General features: G+C 39.7%; 1 protein-coding gene and 1 pseudogene across 2 annotated transcripts in view; one reads left to right on the top strand and one right to left on the bottom strand.

Moving 5' to 3' along the window:
- The window catches only part of rab28 (RAB28, member RAS oncogene family), a 145,409-nt gene that overhangs the window by 51,799 nt on the left and 73,693 nt on the right, over positions 1 to 19,917 (bottom strand). The window lies entirely within an intron of this gene.
- On the top strand, positions 14,371 to 14,511 carry LOC145351459 (U2 spliceosomal RNA; annotated as a pseudogene).

Here is a 19,917-nt window from a genome sequence, read left to right as displayed (position 1 = left end):
GGAACGGGTAGGAGGATTATAGAGAGCACGGATTCTTACAACCAAATGTATTATGTAACAATTGAATTTAGCCACATAAATTGAAGAAACAAACTCTGCTAAATGTTTTCTTAAAATCAATAAGACGATGTTTCATCGAAAAAGTGAGGAGAAGTTAATATGTTATTCCAAGAGGTCTGATGTATGCCTGCCTTAATGGCTCAAATTAGTTTATCACTAATGACCAAACAGACAGATGATTTGGTGCTTCAAATGTTGCTTAACAATAAATAATAACTCATATGCTTTTAACAACAAATTAGTTACTAGAAGATTTTACATTTTTTTATATTATGTTTCCTCAAGATCCCATTGACTACCAAAGGACATCAAACAAACTCCAAATGTGCCAATCCCTTTTCTTACTTGTTAAACTGTATGAAGAGATAATGTGATGCCCAGAACAGGGAACATAAGATATTAAAATCTTTAAAGCGACATTCTAAAAACTGGACACTAAAAATTGTTTAAGGTGGCTGTATCATGTCATGACTTGATAGTTCCACACAGTCCTGTAACTCAAGCAAATGCCTAATTAAAATATGAACAATCATAGACAATTGTGAAATTCATATATATCCTTTGTTAAGGACAGCCACGCACAGTAGTGACACTGAAGCTCAATGGGCACAATCTTATCTGCTGTTCACACCATGCTCCTGCTGCAGAGTGGTCAGAGAATTTGGCGGCCAGACAAATCTCCATTCGCTGCAACGGGATGGGGAAATCCTGCCGGCATGAATGGCCATATCATTGCAGCCAACAGATGCTAGGCAAATATGAAATGAATCTCATCAACCTTTTACTGTGTTTTGATGGTTCCTCATCCCAAATACACAGTCTTTAGCTGCCTAAAACTCTCAGTGTGGAAAGCCAGACAACAGGATGTTTACCAGTATAATTCATCACCTTATTTGAAAAGGACTTTGAATGTAACCCATTTTTAAAATACAAGGGCCGGAGCTATTCTAACACAGATATCATCAGAAATGCTGTCTAACCTCAAACCAACTGCAAGACTGCTACACAGCTAAAGTAATATACAATTATATCTTGAAAGTGGGAGAAGGTACCCCCCTCCCACCTCTACAAACTGTTCCAACTTCAAAGTTCACCTGAGAAGTTCAACCATCTGATAATTCAGCTATTAGAGGCCTCACTTACTAAGAATCCTTTGCTTTTACAAGATTAAATCATCTAAGGAACTACAGGCCTGCTGTAAGAGACAGATATAATTCCAAATCGGAATCAAATTTTCTTTTTCTGCATTCAATCTTTGTGAACATGATAGCATGTGCAAGATGTCCCATTTAAACTTCCAGATTCTGTTAGTGACAGCAAATTTAGAACCATTACAGGGAGATGGCGGTGGATTGATGATGTCACTGGACTAGTACTCAATGTGCCCAAGTTAATGCTCTAAGGAAAGGGTTCAAATCCCACCACAGCAGCTGATAGAATTTAAATTCAATGCATTAACCTGGAACATAAAACCAGTTTCAGTGATGGTGACCATAACAACAATCACTGACTGATGTAAAAAAAACCATTTGGTTTACTGATGTCCTTTAGGAGAAGGAATCTGCCTTCCTTACGTGTGACTCCTGGCCCACAGCATTGTGGTTGACTGAAATAGTCTAGCAATCCACTCAGTTCAAAGGCATTTAGCATTCAGCAACAAACACTGGCCAGGCCAGCAACATTCCAATCCCATGAAGAATAAAGAATTATTAGGCAAGTAAGGAAGGAAGGTTTTTTAAAAAATATATAATCATTGTCACGTAAGAACTCCATTCTAATCTCATCAATGTAGTGAGTACAAAATTAAATATTATTTTGAACCATAATGCAGGTTTCTTTGCTAAATCTCCATGTATCACTTTGTGATGCAAAATAACAGTTTTGCAAAGTAATACACATTACAAGCATTACTTAGTTATATGAATGGAAACAAATGCAATCAATAAAGTCTGGTGGAAAAACAATCCACACAGAATTGGCTCTTGAACCTTCTTCTGGATAACGGCATCAGTTTAAAAAAATAATGAAATTATAGCTGGCCAGACTAAACACAAGAACGGTTCTCAATTGAATTAATTTTCTTTCATATTTTCACACGGCAGACAAAGACAGACTAAGATTTTTTCAAAATGCATATACTACAGTGACAGATAGCTATAAAGTAGGTGAAAAACCATGTATGCATGCATGTACAGGAAGCTATTTAATTGCTTTCAAATCTGAAGGCATACTGAGTTGATCAGTTTGAGTGGAATACTGGATGTGGTTTCAGATGCATTTCGAAATGAATTTCAGAAGGGACAAAAGCTGCACTGTTGGAAACCCATGTAACAGTTCGGATATTGTAAAGCTAAAGGATATATTGAACAGGTCTGCTGCGCATGCATGCATCAACAAATTTTATACTGAAAACGAAAATGTCTAATTTAGATGGTGAATTACATAAATTTAAAAATCTGTATCAGTAGCAGTGATGTACAGGCATCATAATCTCAGATAATTGGCAGACATAGCCTTGTCTTTATACTGTAACGCTAAATTTCAGCACCACTGAAGGTTGAATGCATGCTAAATGGGCACAACTGCATCCAAACCATGTTATTTGTCCATTAACATTGCAATTTCAGGCTCAAAGATAACCAATCAATAGAAGTTTATGACAAAGGACGTGCCCATTCTCTCTGTGCTCTCTCCATCGTGCTGCATCTTCCATTATTTCAAATATTTACCCAATTTTCCATCAAAAGGTGCAATGGTCTCAGCCTTAACTGCTTCATACAGCATTCAAAGATCAGGCAGGCAACCCTTTTCTATTTCTAATCTTTCCGCCACTTTCCCCCATCTAGATAACAAAGACACATATGTCAGACTCCTACTTATTGACTACAGCTCAGCCTTCAACACCATTATTCCCACAAAACTCATCTCCAAACTCCACGGCCTGGGCCTTGGCACCTCCTCTGCGACTGGATCCTGAAATTCCTAACTCACAGACCACAATCAGTAAGAACAGGCAACAACACTTCCTCCACCATCATACTCAACACCGGTGCCCCACAAGGCTGTGTTCTTAGCCCCCTACTATACTCCTTATATACCTATGACTGTGTGGCCAAATTTCCCTCCTATTCGATTTTCAAGTTTGCCGACATCACTACCGTAGTGGGTCAAATCTCAAACACTGACATGATAGAGTACAGGAATGAGATGGGGAATCTGGTGAACTGGTGCAGCAATGATAATCTCTCCCTCAGCGTCAACAAAACAAAGGAGATTGTCATCGACTTCAGGAAGTGTAAAGGAGAACATGCCCCTGTCTACATCAATGGGGACGAAGTAGAAAGGGTAGAGAGCTTCAAGTTTTTAGGTGTACAGGTCACCAACAACCTGTCCTGGGCCACTATGTCAACACTATAGTTAAGAAAGCCCACCAATGCCTCTACTTTCTCAGAAGACTAAGGAAGTTTGGCATGTCAGCTACAACTCTCACTAACATTTACAAATGCACCATAGAAAGCATTCTTTCTGGTTGTACCACAGCTTGGTATGGCTTCTGCTCTGCCCAAGACCGCAAGGAACTACAAAAGGTTGTGAATGTAGCCCAATCCTTTATGCAAACCAGCCTCCCAATTGACTCTGTCTACACTTCCCACTGCCTCGGCAAAGCAGCCAGCATAATTAAAGATTCCATGCACTCTGGACATTCTTTCTTCTCTTTCTTCCGTCAGGGAAAAAGATACAAAAGTCTGAGGTCATGTACCAACCAACTCAAGAACAGTTTCTTCCCTGCTGCTGTCAGACTTTTGAATGGACTTACCTTGCATTAAGTTGATTTTTCTCTACACCCTAGCTCTGACTGTAAGACTACATTCTGCATTCCCTCGTTTCCTTCTCTGTGAACAGTATGCTTTGTCTGTATAGCACACAAGAAACAATACTTTTCACTGTATGCTAATACATGTGACAATAACAAATCAAATCACTCACTGGCATTTTTATACTATTGATCCCTTGTTGCCAACACCTCCCGAACGCCAATAAGAATTAGTCTAATGGTCTTTCTCTAGTCACTATCAAAAAACCTTCATAAATTTTAGTTCCTCTGACAGATCACAAATCTAGGAAGTTAATATATTTGAATCCTTAAATTTCTCTGTTCATCTACAATCTTCAGCATCCTTCTTTTGTGTACATAATGAATGCAAGAACATGAGAATCAGAAGGGGTGGGCCTAGAACCTGCGCCATCATTTGATATAATAGTGGCTTCACTTTCCCACCCAGCGTCAAAAAATTAACAATCTCAACCTTAAATATAATCAACAAGCAAACATCCACAATGTTCTGACATTGAAATTCCAAGGCACAACTCTCTGAGTGAAGACATTTCTCATCTTGGTCCAAAATCCTTGTCGTGAGGTCATTCCCCTTCGTTCAAAACTCTCCCAGTAAGAAGTATCACAACACCAGGTTGAAGTCCAACAGGTTTATTTGGTAGCAAAAGCCACTAGCTTTCGGAGCGCTGCTCCTTCGTCAGGTAAGTGAAAGTTCTGTTCACAAACAGGACATATAAAGACACAAACTCAATTTACAAATTAATGTTTGGAATGTGAGTCTTTACAGGTAATCAAGAGTTAAAGGTGCAGACAATGTGAGTGAGACAGGGTTAAACACAGGTTAAAGAGATGTGTCTTTAATCTGTGAAAACTCTTTAACCTGTGTATAACTCTCTCTCCATTCACATTGTCTGTACCTTTAAGACCTGATTACCTGTAAAGACTCACATTCCAACCATTATTTTGTAAATTGAGTTTGTGTCTTTATATGTCCTGTCTGTGAACAGAACTCCCACTTACCTGACGAAGGAACAACGCTGCGAAAGCTAGTGGCTTTTGCTATCAAATAAACCTGTTGGACTTTAACTTGGTGTTACGAGACTTCTTACTGTGTTTACCCAGTCCAATGCTGGCATCTCCACATCATCAAGACTCACCACCCTGAGCAACCTGCCTCTGAGCATCTACACATCAAGCTATCTCAGGATCTTATGTTTCAATTACTTTCCTGGTAATTTTTCCAAAGGCACATTCTACTCAATCCTTCTTCAGAAGACAAACATCTCATCCCAGAAATAATCAATCTAGTGAGCCTGTTCTGCAATCCCTCTAAGGCAGTAGGTATATCCTTCCTTAGGAACAAAGACCAAAGATGTACATAGTTCTCCAGGTATGGCGTCATCAAAGCTTTGTACATTTTCAGCCAGGCTTCCTTTCCATATTGTCCAAATTGTTTGATGTACATACATTTTAATATACTTACATTTTTACTTTGCATTTCTTGTACAAGGACCTCAAAAATTCCTTGAATACCAGCATTTGATACTTTCTCACCATTTAAAGAATATTCTTTTTTCTATTCTTACTATAGAGTGAATAATCTCTCATTTCTCCACATTATGCTCCATCTTCTTCCCACTCACTTCGACTTTTCAAATCCCATTGCAGGTTTTTTGCATCCTCCTCACTTTCTGACCTGGTATTGTATCTTCAGCAACATTGGACATATTACACTTCGTCCTTTTGCTCAAGCCATGAATGTAGATTTTAAATAGCTGAGGCCTAAACACTAATCTTTGCAGCACACAACTAATAGCAGCCTATCAACATGAAAATGACCACTTTATTCCTATTTGGATTTCTGTCTTTTTAAACGATCTTCTATCCATGCTAATATACACTCCTAACTCCATGAGTATGTAAATTATGAAATAATCTTTTGTGTGGCACCTTATCAAAAACTTTTTGAAATCCAAATACACATTCACTGACCCATGTGCTATGCCAGGAAATACAAGGCCATCAATGTGCAGTCCAGTAATGTGGGAATTAGATGGATTGTCCATGCTAAGTTGCCCCTTAGTGTCCAACGATATGTAGGTTAGGTGCATTAGCTATAGTATATGCATGGGGTTACTTGGATAGGGTGGGGGGTGTAAGATGCTTTTCAGAGAGTCAGTGCAGACTCAACGGGCCGGATGGCGTCCTTCTGCACTGTGGGGATTCTTTGGACAAATTTTGTAGTGAATTCACGCTACTAAACATTCAGCAGCAAGTTTGTACTTTAATAATGCTAAGTGATAATGCCAGTTCCAGACAAAAGTCATATTGGACTCAAAACGTAACTCTGTTTCTCTCTTCACAGATGCTGCCAGACCTGCTGAGTTTTTCAAGCACTTTTTTATTTTAAATCTCTATCATCTACAGTACTTTGATATTATTTTGCTACATCATAATACAATATTGGGTGTTCAACACAAGGTACAAACACGAGAATAAATCAAAACAATTCCTCAGCCCCTCAAAATGAGGATGACATCTGCCAGCCTTCATACAGGTTCCGCCTATTGAAATATATCCAAACTACATTTTCAAAAGACAATAAATGTACGTTTCTGCCAGCGACAGCGCAGAAAGATTTCATATGTACTAATACTGCCAATTGTGGGTTTCATTATCAATTTGATTTGATTTATTGTCATATCTAACCGTATGTAAATATACCAATTACCAGGACTTCACTGCCAGCCCTGGAGAGAGAAATGATAATGCTTCAGAAATTGAATATTTACTCCTCTTCTAGAATTCAGAGTAGAAAGATTGGTCAGGACGTGTGTTAATTCTTCTTGTATCTATAATTATAACTTCTTTGTTTGCACTGATATACAATAGAAAAAAGTGTATCTGCCACTGATTGTGGAGACTTCTCAACTCAAGGGTCGAACTTAATAAAAAAAATTTGTTAAACAAATTGGACAGGTACCCGAATGCCAAATTTGTAATTAAATATTAAAATCAACTTTAGTAAAGGAGGGTGACTAATTTCTCCAATGAAAGGTCTTAAAAGTACTTTTACTGAAAAAAAATAAAGACTAGGAAGTAGGGCATTTTGGTGCAGCACTGCGCCAGTTTGCCAAGACTGCTGATAGATGGTCATAAAACTATCTGCATATATTAAAATAACGTCCGGCACTAAGCAGAGTGGAAATGTGGGGAAAAGTGGAGAAATTTTCACCCCATGAAACAGTTCAACTATAAAAATTACGAATATTTAAACATTTTAAATAAATACGTGCATGAGCATTTAAAACGAGTAATTTTTATGAGTAACAACTTGAGACAACACAAAAACTAATCCAATATCATACTCCAATTCAACAGACTTTAATAACCTTTCACTGGAAAAAACTTACAAAATTAATTCACTCATAAGGAAACAACCAGAGACTGAGAACTTTGTATCCCACATTTTCTGGAACGTGATAGTTTTTTCAAAAAATTATTAGCCTGGAATTTTCTATCACATATTGGCATTTGGGACAAGTTGGGACAAGTACTGAGTTTGTGCACATCTTGTCGAGCACGCTACAGGGGTTGTTTTCAGAATGTTCATCTTTGAGTCAAAGCACGCTTTCTCATGAATACATTATTGATGAGGTGGTAGACGGGTGGGGGTGGGGACTGCATCTTGCACAGCATGTGCAGTGTACTAATTTCACTCATCTCAAATGAGCAGTAGAGGCCTACCACATTTCCACATGTCAGAACAGAGGCTTTACAATAAGTGTTAATTTGCTTTCAGTGTTTCCTATCACTTCAATTAATGAAGGAATAATAAGTACAATGAAGGCCTACTAGTACTGTCAGATGAAAATCCATTCAGTGAGTTCAGAGTATGATTTTTGTAGGCCCAGATTAAGGAGGAAAGCTCTCGCTTCAAATAAACTTGTTTATCAAGGCATCATTTGACTAAGTGCAGCATTTGGTTATATTTTCTGACAAAAGTGCTTTTTTAATTTTGTTTCTACACCTTCAGTAGATTCTTCACTCACTCCAATCTGACCTAGCTTTCAGTATCTTAGATGCTGTGTTTTACATTTAGAAGAATCTGCCTCATTAAAAATGGTTCAATTCTTAGATCCACTGATTGCTGTATTGAACAGAATACCTCTGCATTGTTCAGTGTCCCATATTTCTCTTTTCCTAGTGTGAACAGAAACAGTAGCATAAATGGTCTACCCTATTCCATGACACTGCTGAATTTTCCAATGAATAGAAAGCAAGTGTGGCAAAAATGCTGCTTCTAGCCCCCAGGAAAGTACAGTGCTCGATAAGAACAGAGGTCTTCCGCTCTCACTCACTGTGTAATGGATTACTGACAACCAATTCTATTGCATCAATGCTGACTTACCAGACAACATCCACAATATTTTGATTTGCAAACAATTATCTTTACTAGATTTAGTTGAAGAATATTTAAAGAAAAAGGAAGACTAACAGGATGTGGTCCTCAAAAACCAAGCACATATATTTCAACTCTAATTAAACCATATGACCACAAAAGAGTGCAGATACAACAAAATGCTGGCCTTCATAGCGAGGGGGATTGAATATAAAAGTAGGGAGGTCTTGCTGCAGCTGTATAGGGCATTGGTGAGGCCGCAGCTGGAGTACTGTGTGCAGTTTTGGGCGCCGCACCTGCGCAAGGATATTTTGGCCTTGGAGGGAGTGCAGAGGAGGTTTACTAGGCTGATACCGGAGTTGAGGGGGTTGAGCTATGAGGAGAGGCTGAATAAACTAGGCTTGTACTCGTTAGAGTTTAGAAGAATGAGGGGAGATCTCATTGAGACGTATAAGATGATGAATGGGATGGATAGGATAGAGGTGGAAAGACTCTTCCCGCTCAAAAAAGACAGTAGGACTAGGGGGCACAGCCTCAAGATAAAGGGGGGGCGGTTCAGAACGGAGTTGAGGAGGAACTTCTTCACTCAAAGGGTGGTGAATCTCTGGAATTCTCTGCCCGTTGAAGTGGTGGAGGCTGCCTCGCTAAATATTTTTAAGAAGCGGGTTGATGGGTTTTTGATAAGAGAAGGGATTAAGGGTTATGGGGAGAGGGCGGGAAAGTGGAACTGAGCCACGACAGATCAGCCATGATCTTATTGAATGGCGGGGCAGGCTCGAAGGGCCAGATGGCCTACTTCTGCTCCTATTTCTTATGTTCTTATGTTCTTATGTAAAATCCATAATCTAACCATTGAGGAGGAGGCAACTCTTATGTAAAAACGGAGCAGGATGCAACACTGATCACAAGTTCAGCTGCAAAAAGACTGCTGTAGTTCGGGAAAAATGTTAACTCCAGCACTCAGATTCATTTGAATTGAGTTTTGCTTGCAAGGAACCCTGATATCCACACAGCTCAAAGAACTACCGTATTTCTTCAACTATCAATGGCAATAGCCGTGTTGTATTGTCATCTCATGCTTGATCATAAAAAGATTATCTGAACCAAGTTCAAATAGAGTGCAATTAATGTTAACTTGCTTTGTGTCAAGACATTATCAGTCATCCATTTCTCATGTACCTTCTCTATAGATTTGGTGCAATTTGTTTGATTTGTAACTCTAACTAATTCTTCCTAAATGGAATGAGTAACTGTGCTGACTTTTAGTGGAAGCCAGTTGAGATTCAAGTGACAATCAAACAGACCTATGGACAACAACATGATCTGCGAAACTCTACATCAAAGTTAGTTCTATTCAATCCTTTAACATGTTAAAATTGGGAAGAAAGCACAACATCCCCAAAAGGAGTAGTTAAGGTATTTGTGATGTACCACATTTAAACTTTACATCTGTGGCACCAGAAGCTTTGTTGCAGATATCTCCAGACTTAATACAATTTCCATGGCAGATTACTGACAAACAATCTACAATGATTCAGAACCGGCTAAGATCTTCTCCATAATTCTAATTAGATCTTGCACTGCATTTTGGACAGACTCAATTGACTCTTGTCGACCAGCCTGTTCTGGCAGAAACCTGTTTTCACTCTGAAACCGAAATCTAGGAACTGCCACTGAGGAAGAAACTGAGCTGTCCGTCTAGACAGCATGTCCCAGTTCCTTTTCTACTACCACCATTGCTGCTCCTCACCTGTGCACTGTGATACAACTGGTACTATCTCCTCAAGCTCACTATGTAAATCCTCTGGGTTTTGTGTAGCTCTGAAAGTTGGTGACAATGACGCAGCATGCTAAGAGTGGCATGTTCAGAGCAACAGGCTGTTCTTCCAGGCCTACAAAAACAGAAGAGGAACACATGTCATAATAGTCGTTCCAAGAGATCTTTGGATTGCAATATGCTGTGATATTTTAATGGTTGAATATCTGCCTGTGCGTCAAGTGCATGAGTAAGACAAAAAGATATAAAAATAGATGGAAATTGTAACAGGCCATTTAACTCAATGAGTTCTTGTTGGCAATTGTCTTTAAGGTGAGCAAATAGTTTTAATCAAATTTACCTGCTTTTTGTTCTCAGATCCAAAATAACCTTGAATGTCAACATGGTTTCTAACTCAGCCAAAAATTACAAAGTTAAAGTCTCTGTAGAAAGACGTTTCTATTGCTTTTTGTTCTAAATCCTTGAATTTAACCTTCTAAAACCACTCATTCTCAAGTATCCAAAACATATATATATTCTGTCTTGTCCAATCCTTTCATAATTGTAAACATTTCTATCATGTATGTAGGTATAGAAGCCAATGCTTCACACAGTACTCTGAGAACTTAAAGTTTCACGTAGGCTTAGCATCACCTCTTGGCTTTTATATTGTATATTTCTTGTTACAAACCAATCCTGTCTTAACCACCAAAGTGCTGCCTTTAATATCCTGTGAGCTTGCATCCTGAAGTCTTTCTGCTCTTCCAACACCAAACTCACATCTATTTACAGTTTTATTAATGTTATTTTTTTCAGCCAAAACGTGCCATCTCACAATACTGAAATCTAAAACCTTCCAGCCTATTTCCCCATTTTATCAATAATCTCCATGGTCTTCTAAAATATTAAATATAGGGGCCACAGTCTCCACCCAATTCCCATTGTGCCTGTTTGTTTCAAGCAGGAGTCTATTTCTAAGTGCAAATTTGAATGCTATAACAGAGCAGATCCAATTTTGAGGTACCACTGATCAAAGTACATACCGAACTGCCCTTGGTGCTAGACCCAGAACATTTTAAAAACAGCAAAGCTTAACAAGGCTGTTCAGACCATTTCAAAACTAGGTAGATTTTTCTTTTCTATGTACAGATTTTTGAAGGGCCAGAGTGTGAACAAAACCCTTCACCCATTCTCAATTGTCCGTACTCCAATACCCTAACTGAACCCTCCTCAAAGCCCTCAACTTTTAGCTTGCGCATAGAAGAACTGTCAGATTTCTTAAAGCAGCTACGATTTAGAAGTTAACGGTGATCGTTGATTTGAAACATAAATAAGACCTCGCAATTAAAATGGCTTTGGCTCTTTACTGAGGACATAGTCTGCAGTAAGAACACTGCTGCCCAATGTCCAAGCAATGGAAATTTGGTCCCTTTGCCTCTTGTTTTGGCAACATCTACAAAATTTCCTTCAAGCCATGTCCAAATCCTCGCTATAACAATGAACATAAATGGCCCCAGAACGCAAGTATCTGGGACGTCATAAACATATGAACAAGGAGCAGTAGGCCATTCGACCCCTCGAGTCTGTTCTGCCATTAAAAGATGATCATAACCTTAAATCTACGATCCACCTACATTGCCTACCAGGAATCTATCATGCTCTGCCTTAAGAATACTCAAAGACTCTGTTTCCACTGCTTTTTCAGGAAGAGAGCTCAAAAGACTCACAACCTGAAGAGTAAAAGATTCTCCTCATCTGTGTCTTAAATTGAAGACCCTTATTTTTAAACACTGAACTCCTCATTCTACGTTTCCCACAAGAGGAAATATCCTCTCCATATCCATCCTGTCAAGATCCCTCACCTCAGGATCATATGTTTCAATCAAATCAGTTCTTACTCTTTTAAACTGCAGTGATACAAGCCCAGCCTCTATAATCTTTCCTCATAAGACAACTGACCCATTCCAGGTTTTAATCTGGTAAATCTTCTCTGAACTACTTCCAATGCATTTACATCCTTCCGTAAATAAGGTGACCAATAATGTACACAGTATTCTGTATAACTGAAACATAACCTACTTTTGTATTCAATTCTCCTCACAATAAATGATAATATTCTATTAACTTTCCTAATTACTTGTTGTACCTGCATACTAGCCTTTTGCAAGTACGAAAACGCTGGAATCTTTTTCTATCTCCAAGCTCTTCTCTCACCATTTAAATAATATGCATTTCTTTCTATCTTCCTGTCATCATGGACAATTACACATTTTCTACACTACACTCCATTTGCCAGATCTTTGCCCACTCACTTCACTGATCTACATATTTTTGTAGCCTCCTTGCATCCTCTTCACAATTTACTTTCCTATTTATCTTTGTATCATCAGAAAATTTGGCAAGAATTCCATCCATTCCTTCATCCAAGTCATTTATATAAATTGCAAACAGTTGAGGCCCCAGCACTGATTCCTATGATGCGTCACTCATTACATCTTCCAAACTGAAAAAGGCCCATTAATGCCTACTCTCTGCTTCCTGCTAGCCAACCAATCTTCTATCCATGCCAATATACAAGCCCCATATACAATGAGCTTTAGTTTCCACAATAACCTTTGGTGTAGTACATTATCAAATGCCTCTGGAAGTCAAAGTACAGTATATTCTTATATATAGTTTCTCTTTATCCATAACACATATTACTTCCTCAAAGTACCCCAATAATTTGGTTAAACATTATTTCCCTTTCATAAAACCATGTTGATTTTCTCTGATTACCTTGGACTTATCCAAGTGCCCTGCTACAACAACTTTAATAATAACTCTGAACATTTTTCCTACAACAGATATTAGGCTACCTGGCTTATAGTTTCTTGCTTTCTCTTTGTCCTTTTTATATAATGGAGTTGCATTTGATATCTTTCAATCTAATTGAACCTTCCCAGAATCTAGGGAGCTTGGGAAAATTAAAGCCAATGCATCAACTATTTCACTCACCACTTCTTTTAGGAACTAAGATGAAGTTCATCAGGACCCAGGAACTTGTCAGCCCACAATTTACTCAGTACTTCTTCTGATGTGATTATAATTTAACAGAGTTTCTCCCTCCCTGCGAGTTGCAGATTTATTGCTACTTCTGGGATGTTATTTGTATCCTTCATAGTGAAGACTGATGAAAAATACCTATTTAATTCATCTACTATTTCTTTGATTTGCATCATCAACTCTCCAGACTCAGTTTCCATAGGACCAACCTTGTTAACTTATTTCTTTCCAAAATATGTATAGAAACTCTTACTATTTGTTTTTATATTTCTGGCTAGCTTTCTCCCTCTTATTAACCTTTGAGTCATTCTTATATTCTGTACTGTGTATCATTCTGGGCACCAAAATTCAGGAAGGATATTTGGCTTTAGAGAGAATGCAGTCCAAATGTACCTGAAGCACCAACCATTTTCTTTTGCCTCCTACAACTAAGCCAATTTTAGATCCAAGCAGCAATCTGTCCCAGATCCCATGGGTTCTTATTTTTCTGGCCAGTCTACCAAGTGGGATTTTGTCCAAAGCCTTGCTAAAATCCATGTAGCATACATCAAATACACCACCCTCACACTAGTCTTGCTAGTTACCTCCTCATAAAATTCAATTACATTAGTTTGATACAATCTTCCCTTAACAAATCCTTGCTGATGGTAGTTGATATAATCCATATCTAACCATCCCTCAGAATAGAAACATAGAAATTAGAAACAGGAGTCAACCATGCAGCTCTTCGAGTCTGCTCCGCCATTCATTTTGATCATGGCTGATCATCAAATTCAATATCGTAATTTCTCCCTCCCAGCCCCTCCACCCACATTCCCCTTGATCCCTTTAGCCCCAAGAGTTATATGTAATTTCTTGTTGAAATCAGACACCGTTTTTGCCTTAACTACATTCTGTGGTAGTGAATTCCACACATTCGCCACATCCCGGGTGAAGAAATTTCTCCCCACCTCAGTCCTAAAAGCTTTACCCCTTATCCTCAAACTGTGACCCCTAATTCTGGACACGCTACACTGGGAACATTCTTTCTAAATATACCCTAAGTCTGTTAGGATTTTATAAGTTTCGGTGAGATTCCGTCTCACTGTTCTAAACTCCAGTGAATAAAATCCTAACCGAATTAGTCTCTCCTCATTTGACTGAACTTCGATCCCAGGAATCAGCCTCATAAACAAGGACATCCTTCCTCAGATAAGACACCAAAACTGCACACAATACTCCAGGTGTGGCCTCACCAATGTGCTATACAATTGCAGCATAACATCCAACAACTTCTCTTCTCGGCCTTTTGGCTAAGATCAAGTGTAGTATCGACATGCTGTACTTGGTTGAACTCATTAGTTTACATTTTAGCTTCATTTGAAGCAATTTTTAATACAGCATCTCGGCCTTTTGGCTAAGATGCAAATGAGATCAAGCCTTGGAGGAGGAGCTATACCTACTCCAATCAGCTTGGATCATGTAGAGCAAGCCCAAGACAGGAGGTGAGCGCCCTGTCTTGTCAGCTTGGATCGGGAATGTCCCAACTTGTTGGGACTCTGAATTGAATTTGATTGGATTGAATTGGAATAAAGTTTAAAAAAAATCCAACAACTTCTCCAACAATTTGCCTACTAAGTTTAGGTTCACTACCCAGAAACTATTTGGTCTCTTTCTCTAGCCCTTTCTCCGTTTCAAAACAATGGTACAACACGAGTAGTCTTCCAACAACAGCACGTCTACAGCAAAAATAGATCGAAAAATATGGGCAGAGCCACTGCTATTTCCTTCCTTATGTCTAATAGAAGCCAGGATAGACCGGTGATTTATTCACTTACTAAACTATGTTATATTTTCACTCATTATAATAATACCATTCACTATTTCACACATGGGAGACTTATAAAGGTAAATTCACATGGGATGTAGAGTAATTTGATAAACTGGATTCAAAATTGGCTCAGTTATAGAAGACAGTGATGTCAGAAAGCTGCTTCACTAGAAGCCAGTGTCCAGGCATAACACAGAGATCTATGTTGGGGTCCCCTATTATTCATTATTTATATTAATGACATTAATGAATATGTGGGGGGGTAGGATTAGTAAGTTTGTGGATGACACAAAGATTGGAGGGATGGCTAACATTGAGGCGGAATATCTTGGGCTACAAGAAGATATAGATGGAATGGTCAAATGGACAGATAAGTTGCAGATGGAATTTAACCCTGAAAAGCATGAGGTGCTACACTTTGGAAGGACTAATTTGACAAGAAATTACTGAATGAATGGTAGGACGCTAGGAAGTTCTGTGGAACTAAGGAACCTTGGCATGTTTGTCCACAGATCACTGAAAGTGGAAGGGCATGTTAGTAGGTTGCTGAAAAAGGCATGTGGGACACTTGCCTTTATCAATCAAGGCACAGATTACAAAAACACAGAAGTAATGTTGGAGTCATACAGAACTTTGATGAGGCCACAGCTAGAGTAATGAATGCAGTTCTTGTCACCACATTATCGAAAGTACATGACTGCACTGGAGAGGGCGCTGAGGAGATTTACCAGAATGCTGCCTGGGATGGAATGTTAAAGTTACGAAGAGAGGTTGCATAGGCTTAGGTTGTTTTTGTTGGAGCAAAGATGACAGGGGTGATCAAGATGCGCAAGATTATGAGACATGGACAGAGAGGATAAGGAGCAGCTGTTCCCCTCATTGAAGGGTCAGTCACAAGGGGACATACGCTCAATGTGAGGGGCAGGAGGTTTGGCTGGAGGGATGTGAAGAAAAACCTTTTTACCCAGAGGATGGTGATGGTCTCTAAAGCATTGCTTGGGAGGGTGGAAGAGGTTAAGTTGCTTCACATCCTTTAAAAATGTATCTGGATGAGCACTTGGCAAAACATAAAATTTAGGGCCAAGTGCTGGCAGATGGAATTAGGTGGGAGTTCAGGTGTTTCTAATGTGTCGTTGTGGACTCGATGGATCAAATGGCCTCTTCCACGCTAAATGATTCTAATGTATTACTCCTAATTTCATGTGCTTTAATTTTGCAAACTAACTATATATGAGGAATTTATCAAAAGCTTTCTGAAAATCAAAATATGCCACATCCACTGGTTGACCTTTACCTATCCTTGAGTACTTACACAAGGATATTTTGGCCTTGGAGGGAGTGCAGAGGAGGTTTACTAGGCTGATGCCGGAGTTGAGGGGGTTGAGCTATGAGGAGAGGCTGGATAAACTAGGCTTGTACTCATTAGAGTTTAGAAGAATGAGGGGAGATCTCATTGAGACATATAAGATGATGAATGGGATGGATAGGATAGAGGTAGAGAGACTCTTCCCGCTCAGAAAGGATAGTAGGACTAGGGGGCACAGCCTCAAGATAAAGGGGGGGCGGTTTAGAACGGAGTTGAGGAGGAACTTCTTCACTCAAAGGGTGGTGAATCTCTGGAATTCTCTGCCCGTTGAAGTGGTGGAGGCTACCTCGCTAAATATTTTTAAGACACGGGTTGATGGGTTTTTGATAAGAGAGGGGATTAAGGGTTATGGGGAGAGGGCAGGAATGTGGAACTGAGCCACGACAGATCAGCCATGATCTTATTGAATGGCGGGGCAGGCTCGAAGGGTTAGATGGCCTAGTCCTGCTTCTATTTCTTATGTTCTATTCTACTAGTTACATTGACAAACCTACAGGAGTTTTTTGGTAAACATAATTTCCCTTTCATAAATCCATCTTGACTTTGTTGAATCCACTTTTGCATCCTGTATAATAGACTCTAGCATTTTTCCTACTACTAATGTTAAGCTAACTGGTATGTAGTTGCCTGTTTTCTCCCTCCCTCCCTGTTTTGCAGGGTTACCTTTGCCACCCTGCAATCTGCCAGAACTGCTCCAGAATCTCCAGAATTTTGGAGGATGACAACCAACAAATCCACTATTTCCTTGGCCACCTTCTTTAGTAACTGTGGTGTAGATTATCAAGCCGTGGGGATTTGTCAATTTTCAGTCCCATTAATTTCTCCAGTTTTTTTTTTAGCAACAGTAATTTTCTTCCCTTCCTCGTTTTCATTGGACCTCGACCCTTTAGCCTTCCTAGGAAGTGGCCAGAATTAAAGTAGTTGTTCAATTTCTTTGCTATTTCCTTGTTCTCTTTTATACATTCTCCTGTTTTGGACTGTAGAGGTCCAACATTTATCTTCATTAATCTTTTTCTTATAGAGGCTTCTACAGTCTGCTTTTACATTACTTGCAAATTTACTCTCATATTCTAATTTTTCCCTCTTAATCAATCTTTGTCCTCCTTTGCTGAATACTGGACTTCTCCCAATCCTCAGGCTTGCTATTTTCTATCTATGGCTCCTTTTTGGATCTAATACTATGCCTAATTTATTTGGTATGCCATGGTTAAATGGCTTTTCTTGTAGTATTTTTGTGCCAGAAGGAAATGTATAACTGCTGCAATACATACATTTATTCCTTAAATATTAGCCACTGCCTATCCACCTTCATGCTTTTTAATAAATTCCCCAATCTCTTTGCCAACTCACACCTCATACCTTCGTAGTATATGCAACGTCTGCATGATTGTCCTCTTTTGTAAAAACAGACAATCGCCAGAATTCTACCGCCCCGCCTGATGAGTCAAATCAGGCAAAGGACGGAAAACGGAAATGTCCACTGACCTCGGGCGGTAATTTCTGGTCTCGCTAAAGCAAAGCCGTAAAATCCCGCCCATTGTATTTAGTAAGGACAATGACCCTATCTTCCGTCGCCACAATATTTCTGATCATTAATAGACGTTCCATAGAGAGCTGGATACTTAGCGAGACCTTGGTATCCTCATGCACCTGTCGCTGAAAGGAAGCATGCAGGTACAGCAAGCAGTAAAAAAGGCAAATGGTATGTTGGCCCTCATAGTAAGAGAATGTGAGTGTAGGGATGTTTTACTGCAACTGTACAGAGCATTGGTGAGGCCATACCTAGAATATTCTGCGCAGTTTTGGTGGCCTTATCTGAGGAACATAAGAACATAAGAAATAGGAGTAGGAGTTGGCCATCTAGCCCTTCGAGCCTGCCCCGCCATTCAATAAGATCATGGCTGATCTGAAGTGGATCAGTTCCACTTTCCCGCTTTCTCCCCATAATCCTTAATTCCCTTGTCTATCAGAAATCTATCTACCCATGACTTAAATATATTCAACGAGGTAGCCTCCACCACTTCAATGGGTAGAGAATTCCAGAGATTCACCACCCTTTGAGTGAAGAAGTTCCTCCTCAACTCCGTTCTAAACTGCCCCCCCCTCCTTATTTTGAGGCTATGCCCTTGAGTTCTGCTTTCCTTTCTAAGCAGAAAGAATCTCTCTATCTCTACCCTATCTAGCCCCTTCATTATCTTGTAAGTCTCTATAAAATCACCCCTCAGCCTTCTAAACTCCAACGAGTACAGGCCCTGTCTATTCAATCTCTCTTCATAAGCTAACCCCCTCATCTCCAGTATCAGCCTGGTGAACCTTCTCTGTGCTCCTTCCAAGGCCAATACATCCTTTCGCAAATAAGGGGACCAAAACTGCACACAGTACTCCAGTTGTGGCCTCACCAGTGCCCTGTACAGTTGCAAGACCTCCCTGCTTTTATATTCTATCCCGCTCACGATAAAGGCCAACATTCCATTTGCCTTCTTGGTCACCTGCTGCACCTGCAGACTGAGTTTCTGCAATTCATGCACAAGGGCCCCAGGTCCCTCTGCACTGTAGCATGCTGCAGCTTTTCACCCTTTAAATAATAATCCGTCCTACTATTATTTCTACCAAAGTGGATAACCTCACATTTGCTAACGTTATACTCCATCTGCCAGGTCCTCGCCCACTCACTCAGCCTATCCAAATCTCTCTGCAGACTTTCCGTGCCATCCACGCAATTCGCTTTTTCACTCAACTTCGTGTGAACAGCAAATTTTTGTTACCCTACACTCAGCCCCCTCCTCCAGGTCGTCTATGTAAATGGTACATAGTTGAGGCCCCAGCACCAATCCCTGCGGCACTCCACTAGTCACCAACTGCCAACCAGAAAAGCATCCATTGATTCCAACTCTCTGCTTCCTGTTAGATAACCAATCCTCAATCCACGCTAACACTTTACCCCCAACTCCGTGTACCCTAACCTTCTGCAGCAACCTTTTGTGAGGCACCTTATTGAAAGCCTTCTGGAAATCGAAAAACACCACATCCACCAGTTCCCCTGTCTACCGCATTAGTCACATCTTCATAGAAATCCAGTAAATTCGTTAAACATGACTTCCCCTTCACGAATCCGTGCTGTGTCTGCTTGTTCAAACCATTCTTTTCTAGATGTGTTGCTATTTCTTCTTTGATGATGGATTCTAGCATTTTTCCAACTACGGACGTTAAGCTAACTGGCCTATAATTCCCTGCCTTTTGTCTGCTACCTTTTTTAAATAGCAGTGTAACATTAGCTGTTTTCCAATCCTGCAGCATTTCCCCAGAGTCCAGCAAATTTTGATAAATAATTACCAAGGCATCTGCTATTACTTCCGCCATTTCTTTCAGAACCCTGGGATGCATTCCATCTGGTCCCAGGGACTTGTCTACCTTCAATCCCGTTAGTCTACCAAGCACTATCTCTCTAGTGACAGTAATTGTATGAAGGACTTCATCTCCTACCAACCCTCTATCTTTAATATTCAGTAAGCTATTTGTGTCCTCCTCCGTGAAGACCAACACAAAAACTTATTTAAAGTCTCAGCCATTTCCTCGTTACCCACTGCTAAATCCCCCCTCTCATCCTCCAAGGGTCCAACATTCACTCTAGCCAGTCTCTTCT

This window comes from Carcharhinus amblyrhynchos, chromosome 1, assembly GCF_965287045.1.
Source record: "Carcharhinus amblyrhynchos chromosome 1, sCarAmb.v2.hapA, whole genome shotgun sequence".
Taxonomy (NCBI): Eukaryota; Metazoa; Chordata; class Chondrichthyes; order Carcharhiniformes; family Carcharhinidae; genus Carcharhinus; species Carcharhinus amblyrhynchos.
Note: the sequence above shows the minus strand (reverse complement) of the source record. Positions and strands in the feature narration are given on the sequence as shown.